This window comes from Dromaius novaehollandiae, chromosome 16, assembly GCF_036370855.1.
Source record: "Dromaius novaehollandiae isolate bDroNov1 chromosome 16, bDroNov1.hap1, whole genome shotgun sequence".
Taxonomy (NCBI): Eukaryota; Metazoa; Chordata; class Aves; order Casuariiformes; family Dromaiidae; genus Dromaius; species Dromaius novaehollandiae.
This window is the reverse complement of record NC_088113.1, coordinates 12,830,938-12,844,932: the sequence shown is the minus strand read 5'-3', so window position 1 is coordinate 12,844,932 and position 13,995 is coordinate 12,830,938. Positions and strand designations below refer to the sequence as shown.

The window sequence follows — 13,995 nt, the reverse complement described above, 5'->3', positions numbered from 1 at the left end:
AATTTCCAAACACTTGGGAATCCATAATGCTGTGAAAAGGACAGGAACCTCTAGCTAGCAGATTTACCTTAGCTGCATTTTTTTTTTTATGGATAACAAGATAACAATGGTGAAAATGAAGGTTTACTCTGAAATATGGGTGATGTTCAGTGCCCAAGTCAGAATTTTAATTAGGATTAATTTTAAAGCCATTATGAAAGCACGAGAAGAAAAGATCTGAATGTAACCTGAGCCAGTGGTGAAGTAAGGGAGTTCGGCCTGTACCTCACACAATTCTCTACAGTGTCAACTTTAGAAAAGAGTTTTTAAGAAGTGTAAGTCCCAGTTAAGTAGTAATGCATGACAGCGTTCAATATGAAGAGCAGTTGCAACAGGCTACACTTGCTGCATCTGACAGAGAAAAAGACATAACAGAACACCAGAATAACTGCCCTGAAGACTGTGCAGTATTCATCTAGCATAGCAATGGTACCAATTTATTCACTATTTTTTCTTTATGTATAAGGCAACTTGATCACCTAGATCTGCATGTGTACTCCACCGTGTACATGAGACATCTGTGAAAAAAAGCAGCATCTCAGAACAGAAGTTACTTTCAAATGTAAGTTATTGGCTCTGTAAATTCTGAAATTCTGAAAACGTGAAGTTGTTTGCTTTCACACCTGATTCTATAGACTTTGTAATCATCTTAGCTGGATTGACATTGAACAGTTAAAAACAGAGCAGAACACCGGGGAAATCAGTTTTAAAGCACAGAGAAGAATGCAAATGAGTTAGGAACATTACAGGAAAAGACTGACTACAGAAGAAATACAGAAAGAATTTTGGTTTTGTTTTTAGGGTTTTAAGAACTCAAATAATAGATTAATCCTAAACTGAGGTGATCAAATAATATTTCTGTAGTACAACAATTCAAACCTCTAGCTAAAATGAGGGTCTCGGTGGAAAACGAGGAGCCTACCCCTCCATACAGCTGAAGGTCTTTAGGCTCTAACAATGTATTTTCAGAGAATAGCTTGCTAGTTACATGCAATCTTCACATTTATTCGTATTTAATTCTCATTCAAGCTATGCGTCTGTTTACATAGTTTTCTTGATAGTATCCACTGCTGACTCTTCAGAATAGATACTGGCTCTCCATGTATATCAAGGCACAATTTAAGAAGTAGATACACATTTATACTATCGCATAGGTACTGCTACCTAAGCCTAGACAGGCAGATGAACAGGGGTTCTGCTGACAAACTCGAGCGGCACGTCTGGGACAACAATACTGCGTTCGCAGAGAAAGGCACTTGCTAGCTACTAGGATATACAGACTTTGCTATGGGGAAGAAAGATATGGATCTTGATATTGATAATCATCAGCAGTTGCATGTGGTTTTGAGGTTTTCATGTACACACCCAAATAAAAGGATAGGCTCCTTTTAATGAGAATATTGGAATCTTTAATGTAGAAGGTAACACTTTTTTTTTTTTTAATCTAAGACTGAAAATAGATGGTCAGTCACAACACTGAAGAAGATCAGAGAAAGAGTCTGAATCAATGAAGTAAATTTAGCAACAAGGGTTACCTCTGCAAAACAGAAAGGACCAAAAAAACTGTAACAGTAGTCTGTGCTCACAGTGGAATACTGAAGTTTTCATCACTTTCCAAAAAACAACGTAGAGAGAAAGAAAATTTAAAAAAATCACCTTGATCTTCAAAATAAAATAATCTGTCCTTTGTTTTGAGGGCAGTATTGTCAGTGGCCATAATAAGAGAAAAAAAGGCAGGGATACTGTTAGAAACAACAGTAATTAAAATTAGCAAGCTGAGTAGCAAACTGCTTGCAAAGAGCCCTGATCAGAGCAATCAAACTTAAAAAGGAGATGATCTTTTCAAACCTTCTTTAAAAGCAGAGTCAGGGATTTCCCGTATTTCATGAAACCGTTGTCCCACTCTGTTCTGTAGCTCGTTGTTTTAGATGTGCTTATTCACAGCACTACCGATCTAGAATTCCTCCAAACACGATGCCACGACTGCAATGAGAATTCGGTTCTTTTGAGATCCCCGTAATAATAATCTGATGCTCTGACAAATAACACCTTATTGCTTACATGGTACTATGGATGCTATCATTCGTAGATATACTTGGTCCCTTCTGACCTGCAGATACTGTATGTTTTCTATATATGCTCCTGATGCAGGTAATTCTTGTGGGTGATGTCTTGTGTGTAATCGTATGGGAAATACTCAAGCAAGTGACAACTCCTGTTTTAAATCTGTCCACACCAAACATTCATCAAGGCACACTCTAGTAACCAGTTTTTATGTTAAACAAACTGCTTCAGTTTTCATTATCTTAAAGTATAGCTGCTGAATCAGTGGTAATTGTGAGGAAAAGATACCAATCCATATGACTACACAGTATTTTAGAAGGAAGAGGTCAGAGAAAAGCTTTCTTTCACAGTGGTACAAATGCAATACAGGGTTAAAAGACAAGGGCATGAGGAATCTCTGAGCTGTGCACATCACACAAACTGAAGATGAAATAATTCCTTTGTGGTCAGGGTGCCGCAAAACGTAAAGGAAAAACGATACAGTTGCTTGCCAAGAAAGAAAGGAAGCGGCGGGAGGAAGTGGCTTGAAATTCCAAAGCCTCTTGAAGGAATCAAAAGATAAAGGCTTAAGTAATAACAAATGGCTTTTCACCTCTGGATCACTTGATTCATGTCTGTCACAATCTAATAAGGGCTAGATTATGCCCTTAGAAAGTAGGTGCTCTCGACTCTCATTAGGATGGCATCCATACCATAAAATATAACCACTAGTGGCACTGACTACAGCAGTAGCTTGCTGAAGGCCAAGTGGCCATGAGACTAAACTGTTTATGTCTAATCTACTCTGCAAAAGCCTCAGGGCAAGGTCCTGTCATTTTACTGGCCTCTGTGAGCACCTACAGCACAGAATACGTAAATCCTCATTTCTCTTCTAACTTGTCTCTCAGGTCCAGTTTGAGACAGCTGAGCACAGTGTAGCAAATTTACACTGTGCCTGAATTGTACCAGCATTATTGGCACAGAGCTGTCATTCTGATACCTGTCACTAGCATTAAATTCACTCAACAATAAACCACATTTCAAAACTGAAAATTTTAGACTACATCCAGTATTTCAAAGCAAAGCACAACAGAACGCTCCCCGGCATTCCTGAACTCCACTGGGATCCCCCAGTATGCCAGGAAGAAACACGCCAAGCGTGCAAACAGAAACGGGTCTTTTCAATCTAACCCCTTCAGAGTTTCTAAAAAGGAAAGTTAGTGTTTAGAAAAGTCAGCAAAGCGCCATCTGGGAACAGATCTCTGGTGGGATGCCCCCTACCACCATAGTCTTTCTCCCAAACTAGGAAACTATTAATTAACTTAAAGATCCCACAACAAGTGAATAAACTGAGGAAATAAGGAGTAAGGAAGTTATCGAGGGACATAGCATTTGGAAGGAAGAGTAACAGGTCTAGCTGAATCTAGATCAAATATTTAGTAGAAATAAAAAGATTAAAAGATTTTAGAGAGCTTTTGAAAAATGAAGGACAAACAACATTCTGCACTTGCAGGCAAATAAAAGAAATGGCATGTAGAATCATGCCTGAAAGATTAACATTTCTGGTGGCAGCTTTAGATACTTCAGTCCATTACATTTTTACCAGACAGCCAAGTTATCTAGGGAGACAAGTTGTGTGACATAATTTCCAAGGCACTAAAACCACCCCTTGAGAAATACGGTCTGAAGCCCCTAAAAGCCAGGCCCCAAGCTGATAAAGCAAAACACATGAGAGCAATAAGAATATGACCCATTTAAGAGCACAGTGGTTATTTTTGACAGCTGCAAGGCAGCATTAGAACAGCAATGCTGGGTCAAAAGGTGCTCAATTACAGGTTGTATCACATCCAGGAAACAGCTTAATTCACAGACACTTAGCTTTTACATTCTATTGAAGAAAAATAAAAGCTGGGGTGCAGGTGTCTGCTTGCCTAGTTTCATTTTCAGAGCCAGACTTAAAACAGCCTACTTTAGCTACTCCACAGCAACATTGCAATTAAGGTGAGTGCTATAAGAATTCCCGATGCGGACAAGGAAAATTGTTTCCCTTCCATCTAAGTACTTACAGGAGGGGCCAGAACTCTACTTTGGTACCATCTGCATAATGCAGACGTGGGACATTACCCCCAGGGACCACCAGCCCAGCCCAGCCTGGCAATCCACCCAGCTGGGCCCTTTCCCAACCGGCCTCCCAAAGGGAGAGGAGGAGCAGTGAGCACTTCTCCTGCCCCACGTGGATGTCCTCCCTCGGCAGCCAGGCAAGCACAGCAGTGGGGGCCTTCTCGTGGGGCAGGGACGCTGGTGCGGCCGTCAAGGGCTCCAGCAGAAAGGTTTGTCATCGTGACAAGGATGTGCGACCCTGTTTCAGACAATTTGTTTATCCAGGCTATTTGCAGAGTGCCTGATCATTACAACGAAAATAGTGAGCTACTTTCGCGCACCAAGAAAATAGTAATTGCCTGAAAAAAGGAGGAGGGATATTATTTCATGCAGAAAAAAAGAAATTAACTTTTCACGTGCTGCCTCTTGGAAACTTAGCTGGTAACATGAATCTTCATGCCTACTCTGAAGAAAAGGCAGCTATCGTTCCAGATTGAACCCCACACAAAGTCTCTGTTGAGACTACCCAACGTAAGGCCCTGATAATTCAACTTCCATGTATTTACAATAACCGTATTGGACTAGTTTTCCCTCTGAACTGAGCTCCTGATATTTCTGCAGCTTCAAAGCTAAGAAAGGAGCAATAATGAAATATTTTGTCCGCACTGCTGGACTACAGTGCTCACTTTGCCTGAAGTACCACTATTCATGTCTCCACTGCTCCTGAATCCATTTACTCTACACCTGCTGCCTTCCACCTGAGGCAGCACTAATATACCTTTCCCTTGACACCAATAAGTATTTTTGCTCCTGTTAGTTCACAGTGAAAGACCTCCCAGCTTTCTGGAGTGGATCAGCACCACTGCAGTCAGACAGAAAAAACAAAGCAGCTCAAGAGCACTTCACAGACAGCTGCCACAGCAACTGGGACTCTGCTATGAAGGGTACAAGGGGATTCTTAGGAAAAAAACAATCCAATATTCATGAAGCAAAGTTGTCTTAGAACTTGGCTATCTGGCAATAATTATTTTCCAGGTTTGATCATTCTCACAGCTATTATATCTACAGTCTGGGTACTGATTGTCATTAAAACAAGGTAAGAAGCGAACCTTGTTTCTTGGGTAGTTCTAAAAACAAGCAAACATTCTCACTTTAAATAAAAGGCCATCATTTTTGACAGAATTCAAATGTCGAAAATGCTGATTTGGACCTCTCGATTTTTTTAATGCAAATTTATACAGCAATGTTAAAATTACTATAATTTTTATTAAAATAGATTTAAAATTCAACATTAAAAAACGACTTCTTAAAAACCTGTCAATTTTGACTTTTCTGATCAGTCTTTTTTTGATTGCTGCCAGCCCATCTAGCATTGTGCCAGTGGACCCCCTGCAAGACATTTTCAGGAAAACTATGAATTAAAGAGTAAAAATGTTCTTCAGACATCAGCTGCGGTGCCAAACAAAACAAATCCTCACCTACATGTTCTTCTCAGAAGGAATCTCTCAGGCACTTACCAAATCCTCAGAGATGCTCTAGGTCTGGTGACGATCAGAGAAAGCACGATGAACCAGGGCTCTGACGCTGATATAGTCTGCTAAAGCATGCCAGAGTTTGAAAGGGCCTCACGCCACCCAGACTAACTGCCTGGACCCACCAGAAAGGGCTGTTACCTACAAATTACTTGGAAGCACCAAAATTTGATCTAGAATAGATCTGAATATCTTTAAACTAGAAAATACTTTCGTTGCCCAATGTTTCCATTTCTTTAACCAGTTACAGTTTGCTGTAATACATTCTCCAGATCTCTCATATTGTCTGAAAGACTTGAGTTTTTCTCTTCTCCATCTCCTCTGATACCATTAGTCCCAAATTCAGTCACATAAACATCAAAATTGCTTAGCCTCTTTGGAATGGTTTCACACTTTTTCGGACTGCTAATCCACACTTATGGAATCACAAGATGATCTACAGTCCAGTTTTCAGGCATACCATCTCTCAGCAGTTAAATACTTGCTATGTACCAAGGAAGTAATTTAATAAGAATGTTTTTAAAAGAATAACAAGACTTCTGGCTTCCATGACAGTTCTGATCTGGCATTCATGGGGCTACGAATTCAGCTGGGCCAAGTGAGACAGGTCTTCTTCAGCTTGCACTGCGTAGAGCACCCCACCGAAGCTGTAACGCAGCACATCATCTGTACAGCTGGGGAAGGAATAAGCAAGGTAAAGCCTGTGCTAATTCTCCTTAGCTAACTAAGATAACTTCTCAAAAGCTTCTGAAAGCTTCTCAAACTGCTTTAACCAGCATCTCCTTTTAATTAGCAACTTCAAAATAGACTTTAGATTGCAGATTAATCCTAACAAAAGCCTTACAAAGTAGTCAAATACTACTGCACCTGGGGAAAATCAAGGCAGAGAGGTTATATGATATGTCCCAACAAACAGCAAGTCAGGACAAAGACCAGATTTAAATCAGGATTGACAGGGGAATTCTGGCAAATCCTGCAGCACGGGTTTAAAACTTCACCGCCTACAGCCATCCTCTCCATTCCTCATCCAGAGGTTATTTTTCTCTCAAAATCAGCAGCAGGAAGTATGTCTCCATATCAGGACCATTCTGGTTTGGTCTGGCACACTAGTTTAAATTACAGATGAAGGTATGTCAGTGCTAAGGTGCCAAAACTACTAATTGCAAAAGCAATGGATATAAGTTCTCATCTTCTCTTCAAGATGGTAGCTTCTGAAAGTGAGGCAGACACAGTAAGGTCAAACCACCCCAATTTTCAGAACACAGGCCTTAGAGCCCAGTTTATGGTTATCTCCGAAAGTATATAGATATTTTTACCCATAATGACTTGCAAGAGTTGAATTCCAGTCTCAACTTCATGCACACAGCATCTTTACTCTCCCAGCAAGAAAAGGAATTCTGTCTATCATTCTCTAAACCCAAAATGTGACTGGATCGGGAGCTTAAGCTTCTGCCTAAGAAAATATCAAAGCTCTGTTCTGACTCTGGTAACTGCATCTGTGATGAGCTGGAGTCAGCCAAGCTAGACTTCTGACCTCAGCCACAGCACTTGCAAAAGTTTCCAGTACCAGTCCCTATAAATTCACTCTTTTGAGAATTCTGTTCTAAGACCATCTCACCTTCCCCTTTTCCTTCAATTTGTGGGATTATTGTGAAGGCTTTCCAGATGGTTATTTACCCTTGCATCCATTTTCTTATCCCTAGCACAAACTCACCCAGAGAAGGGCAAAACAAATCACTCTTCCTATGATCTGTTACTAGTCTCCTAATTAAAGGACAGGACAACTCTTGAGGGATACCGTTTCCAAACACAAGGCAGTCATTTCACTTTTAGTATTATTTATGCATCTCCCAAAAGCACAGTAAGTACTTCACAGACTGACTGAGCAGGCTGCATTTTTAAACAGCTTATGAAGTAAATGAAACACACCAAAAATCAGAAATTTACCCATTAAAATAAGTTCTTTCCCTCACCTCCTTCCTTTGTAACTTTGTAACAAGGTACATGCATTACTCTTCTTAGCATGATCATATCATCTTCTCAATCCTAAACAATTATCGCAGGGTTCACTTTTTCTTCCTGTTGTTCAAAACCTTCCATGTAAGCACTTCAGAGCAAGGCCAGTTTCCTCCAAGCTCCAGAAAGCATCTTATATATCCTGTTGGCTAAAATGAGTCATTAACAACAATCCTTCACTTTGATTTAAGACTAGAAACTCTTCAAGGGAAGGATAAATCAGGCACTGTACTTTGTGAAGTACGGTACCAAGGAACAACAGTCAAACACCTATCTTACTCCATAAATAAAGGGGAAAAAATAGCCATGAGATGTCCAAAGTCAAGAGAATTTAGGGAAAAAAAAAAATACAATGTCCCCTTTTTTTCCTCATTCCCTTCAGGAAAAATCTGTTCAAAAATGGTAATTATGACCACTGCCTAAGTCAATAAACTTGCTGGGGTCCTCTGCATAGGAGGAAACAAGGGAAAGCACCATTTAGTTTAGTAAGAAGAGAAACACAAGGACGCAACAGCTTGCCTCCAGCCCAGAGAGTGTGAGATGCAGAAGAGATGCAACAGTTTTGAAAATGCTCACTGCAAAATGCATTATCTGTGTGTACAGTGTACAGTCCAAGATTTTGTGCTTAGGCATGTTATCCATCAGGCTTTCTTCTTTTCAGTGATGGAATCTAGTTTCTCACTAATATAATCATTTTCCCATATACTGTTGCCAGAAGGAGTATATCCTTAGGAAAGGAAGGTCTGGATTTGTTTTGTTGTTGATATTTGTGATTGGTCTGACTGTGGCTATGAGGCTTCCTAAGGCAGTTTGCTCTGGCTTCAGCACTCAGTCTCTCAATTTAGTTCTCAACAAGAAGCAGTAATATATTTGGGGCTGCTCCTCACATGTTAATCTTCAGGAAAGCCAAGAGGGAATAGGAGTGAAAAAAACAATGACGCAAACTAAGGTAGATGATAATACCCAGCATTTCTACCTGCAGGAGCAAAAATGGGCAGAAACTTGCCAATTGGCCACCTGATCTTCACAATATTCTTTTAACACAAGAATTCTTATTTTACTAATAAGATAACTCAATGCCTTCTTGGCCTTGGTCGTCACTGGTAAGGTCTGTTCCCAGACCTCCCAGGTCCCTGTGTCCAGTGGCAGAATCTAATGAAGTGAAGTATTCTATACGACAGAGGAAGATCCAGTTAAGGACTATTTCAGCAAATTGGTAAAAACAAACAAAAAAACCCAAGCACAGGCGACCAGATGGATGCACTTGAGAATGCTAAAGGAGCTGGCTGACATCACTGTGAGGTTACTCTCTGTCATCTTAAAGGTCACAGCAATCAGAAGAGGTCCTTGATGACTGAAAAAAGGCAAATGTCACGTTCGAGTTCAAGGAGGTCAAGGAGGAAGATATAGGGAACTACAGGATGTTCAGCCTAACCTCAGGCCCATGAAAATACGAAACAAATCCTCCTAGAATCCATTTTGAGCACTACAAAGAAAAGGAGGTGATTGAGAACAGTGAGCATGGATCTAACAAGGGCAAATCATGGTTAGCCAACCTAAATGAGAAGTCTCTTTGCAGAAAAAGTGCTGGAGGTCCTTATGGGTAAAAAGTTCAACATGAGCCAGCAGCTGCCCTGGAAGTGATGAAAGCTTACAGCATATTAGTATCAGTAAGAGCACAACCAACAGACTGAAGGAAGTGATTACTCCCCTCTATTTGGCACTTGTGAGACTGAATCTGGAGTACTATGTCTGGTTTTGGGCTCTCCAGTACAAGGAGGATATGCTGGACTGACATACTTGCACCAAGTCCAGCAGAGGACCACCAAGATGCTGGGGGCTGGAGCACACACCCTGTGATGAGAGGTTGAGACAGCCAGATTTGTTCAGCCTGTAGAAGAAGAGTGCAACTGAGCTTATGTCTTCAACTATCCAATAAGTGAAGACAAAGCTACTTACAGAGAAACAGAGCTAAACTCTTCCCTGAAATGCACAGCAAAAGGACTAGAGGGAATGGATATGAGGTACAACAAGAGAAATTCCATTCAGACGTAAGGCAAAAATTCTATGCAATGAGGTGGTCAAAGACTGGAATAGGTGCCCAGAGAGGTTGTAAAACCTCCATTCTTGGAAATGTTCAAAACTTGACTGGACAAGACCTTGGGCAACCTAATCTAACTTCAAAGCTGGCCCTGCTTTCAGTAGGGAATTGGACCAGATGACCTCCAAAAGTTCTAAGTTCTGTTATTCAATGATTCTAACTGAGGCACAGAGCCAATAAATCACTTGAATTCTGCCTGTTTTCTTGATCCTGTTAACCCTGGGCTTGAAACTCAGCATTTCTGGGCTATTCATTCCATCCCCTAACTGCTGAGGAATCACCACGTGGTATTAGGGTTAGGTAGATTTTGGTTAAGTAGGTTTTCTGCCTTCTTGCACAAGTTAAATTATAAGTTAAAAAAATTCAGTGCTGTGCTCACATTATCCAATGGCACTGCAGGCTAATCAAAACATGCAAAGTCCAAGTCTGCTACCATGTCTGTTACTACTGTACCCAATGTTTAAAAAAAAAATCAATTTTTTCATTATTCACTAATGCATCACTTGCTGACAGTCTCAGTCCAGTTCCTAGTCACATCCCCAAAGCTTCAAAGCAGATGTTCAGTAGCTTTTTCCACAGACACTAAGATGAAATGGCTAGAGAGCCTGAACTAGTCCTCTTATCCTAGTTTTCAGTCTTCCTCCAGCAACGGGTTAAGGCATAAACAGCAGACTCCAAAGATGTCAGTCCTAGATTTTTATGAGCACTCATCTTTTTTTTATTATTATTAATGCAGTGTCTGAGTCAAGCACATACAATACCAGCCTAGTAATAGCCTCAAATTATAGGTCCCTTTGCAAATCAATTCATACCAACACATTTTCTCATCTAAGACATTTAAACGTTTGGAGTCTCTTGCATATGGAACAGCAGCTGAGATCCCCAAGGAACAACCCCAACTGCTTTCACTTTCTGGAGTAACAACACAGACAAAAAGTAAACAAAAATAATACTATCCATCTGAAGCATGAGGCAGCATTATATTCAGAAAAGAGTCTGTAATTATAATGGGAATCAGATAAGGCTAATGAGAAAATAGATTGACTAGAGACAAGACAAAGCACAAGGAGTTCACACTTCTCTCCTTGACTTGGTAGATGATTCACTCTGAGTCTACAGTAGTAGCCAGGTCAAGGAGAGAGCCTGCTCCCCAATCTGTCTCCCTCTTTCAATATTGCCATAACACCCTTCCAAACCCATCTGAGACTATGAACACGCAATCTGACAGTATGGATGTGAGACAAGACTGAGCTCAAGCTCACACTAGAAAGGCATCTGGATATAGTCTACATGGCCTTGAACAAGACCCTTTATAGCTTCTGTACCTCAGTTCTGTTATCTGTAAAATGGGAGCAATGAACCAGTATGAAACGTTATATGTAAACCGATCAAATATTATTACATTAGTTCCAGCAGCGCTGAACAGGAATGGAGGAGGCTGTCAGAACATCCTATTTAAACGTACGACCACTGTCTTTTGTTCTCCTACTATGCACCTCACTACAGAGCTTGGCTCCATCTTCTCAGTAACCTCCTCCAAGGCACTGGAAGGCTGCTATTATGTCTCTGTAAGGTTTCTCTTCTTCAGGAGGAATAAAACCAGCCCTCTCAGTCCCTCTTCATAAGTCATGTGCTCCAGCCCCAAGATCTTGGTGGCTCTCCTCTGGCCTCACTCAAGTTTAGCAACATCTTTCTTGCACTGGGTGCCCCAAAGCTAGATGTGGTATTCCAGATGCAGTCTAACAAAAGCCCAGTAAAGAATAATCACTTCCCTCAATCTACTGGTCACACACCTGTTGACACTGCCCAATATGCAGTTGGCCTTCACTGCTGGCACACTGCTGACTCACATTCAACCTACTATCTAACAGGACCCTGGGTCCTTTTCAGCACAGCTACTGCACACCCAGTGAGTCCCAGCTTGTATCATAGCAGAGGGTCAGTCCAACCCACATGCAGGAACTTAGTGGAATTGTTGAATTTCACGAGATTTGCATCAGTGTATTCCTTTAGGCTACTGATGTCCTCAGAAAGGCAGTCCTGCTCTCAAGTGCACCCCCCCGTTCAGTGCTGTCCACAAACTTGATGAGGCGCATGCTGTCTGCTCCTCCAGGCCATTGATAAAGATATTACACAGACTGCTGAGAAACTACGCTTGTAACCGGCCTCCAGGAAGAGTACAAACCATTAACAATTACCCTCTGAGCCTGACAGGCCAACCACATTTTCACCTACCTGGCAGTCCACCCATCTAGATCATAACGTGCCAACTTGGAATCAAGGATGCTGTAGGAGACTGCATCAAAAGACTTGCTAAAGACAAGTTACTTGATATCCACTGCTTTCCCCTCATCCACAGCCACATCACAGTCGTGTCATTCCTGAGAATTCACAGTTAGAACAAACAATGTTCTTAAACAAGAAATAATGCTAGAAAAAGCTTCATGAAGAAAAAGTATTAAAACAGGAGGTATTGATCCTATTATACTTCCACTTAAGACAATGGGAATTGAAAACATACAGCACCTTGGAGAACCCAGCCTCCACAGATATTATAAATACAGCAACAAGAATGGAAGAGAGTGAGTGAGTGTGTGTACACATACTGGCAAAATATACAATATTCTAATGCTCAGTCGGAAGATATCCAGAGAAGGAGACAAACTGACCCACCCACAAGTCACAGGAGATGGGAAATTACACTCAGTTTCCAAGAGTGATACAGCAAGAAACAAAGATCAATGAGGTCTGGCTTGTATGTCAACTTCCAGTCAGCAGCTGTGATGTTATTCTACAGTAGTACAAGAAGAAATCTGTCCACAAAGACAAGAATAGCCACGGTGCCTACACTGTCAAATGAAAGCTTAATAACTCGTCTCCAGCTGAGACCAACAGCTGATGCTTAGAGTCTAAAAACAGGGGAAGTATACAGTGTTGCTGCCTTGAATACTCTCCCAGTCTACAGGAATTTGCAGCTTACAGGATTCCAGAAGTAGAAAACATAACGCCACTAAACAACTTTGTCTCATTGAGTTTAACATACATAAATTTTTCACTTACAACTGCGACAATAAGCTCCAAACTTCAGTGACACATTGCATGAAAAAATCTCCTTGTTTTGAGCCTATCTCTTAAAAATTTCATTCAGTGTCCCAGAGTTTTCGCTCCATGAGAGAGCAAATAATTTCTATTTAAACTCTCGTGAAGTTTCAGATTTCAGAGAACTCTGATGCATACTTCCTAAGCGTGGAAAAGAAGCAACTAAAGTCACAGTCTGTTTAGCTGTTTCTCAAAGGGAAGTAGTTCCATGCTTCTGGATGATCTCTGATGCTGCTCCAGATGTCTTCTCTAGTTCTGCTGCAATAGGACCAGAGCTGCCCACAGTATTAAAGATGAAACCATGGATTTTCACAGTGGCTCTGAGAGATTTTTATTTTCTTTCTTGACACTTTTCCTAATAATTCTTTACATTCAAATTTCTCTTTATGCTTGCTACTGACCAGTGAGCTGATGGTTTTCATGAGGTCATCTGTGATAACTTCAGGATAACTTCTCTTTCTTTAGTTAAAAATGCTAGTTCAGAAACCAACAGTGTATGTATAAGGCTCGCTCACATCATCCCATCTGACTCACCTTATATTTATTTACGTTTCATTTTGGCTATGAGTCTTTCCACTCAGTCTCTCAACGTTGCAAAGTCTGTCTACAGCTCTCTGCAGCTGGCATTCATGTCTGTGATCTCAAAATAACTGCATCAACAAGCCTTCTCATCTCGTTGTATGCCTTTTCTAAATCATCTGTGATCACGGAACAGCATGCTAGAGATAGAGCTAGCAGCTGAAAGGTTTCCTTGGTGTTTCTTCCAAGTCCCTTGCTCGGGAGCAGAGGGGCTCCTCGGCACCCTGGCGGGACCAAGGAGCCAGCCATGCTTTGCAGGCCCTTTGTGGAACATCTGTGGGCAGTGACTTCTAGCAGCCTGACACAGTGCTTCACAGGGAGGAGACACAGCCCAACTGAAAAAAAATTAAATAAAAAGTGCATGGTACCACCACAGATACATGGTTCCACTGCTTTTTTTTTTTCTATAACAAGAAATACAGAGTTTTTGTGGTAACAACTGATACCAAAAATCATTCTTAAGGCCTGGAAATTGTTGTAATAATT

General features: G+C 41.0%; 1 protein-coding gene across 1 annotated transcript in view; it reads right to left on the bottom strand.

Annotated features, from left to right (window-relative positions):
- The window catches only part of BCAS4 (breast carcinoma amplified sequence 4), an 82,812-nt gene that overhangs the window by 31,887 nt on the left and 36,930 nt on the right, over positions 1–13,995 (bottom strand). The window lies entirely within an intron of this gene.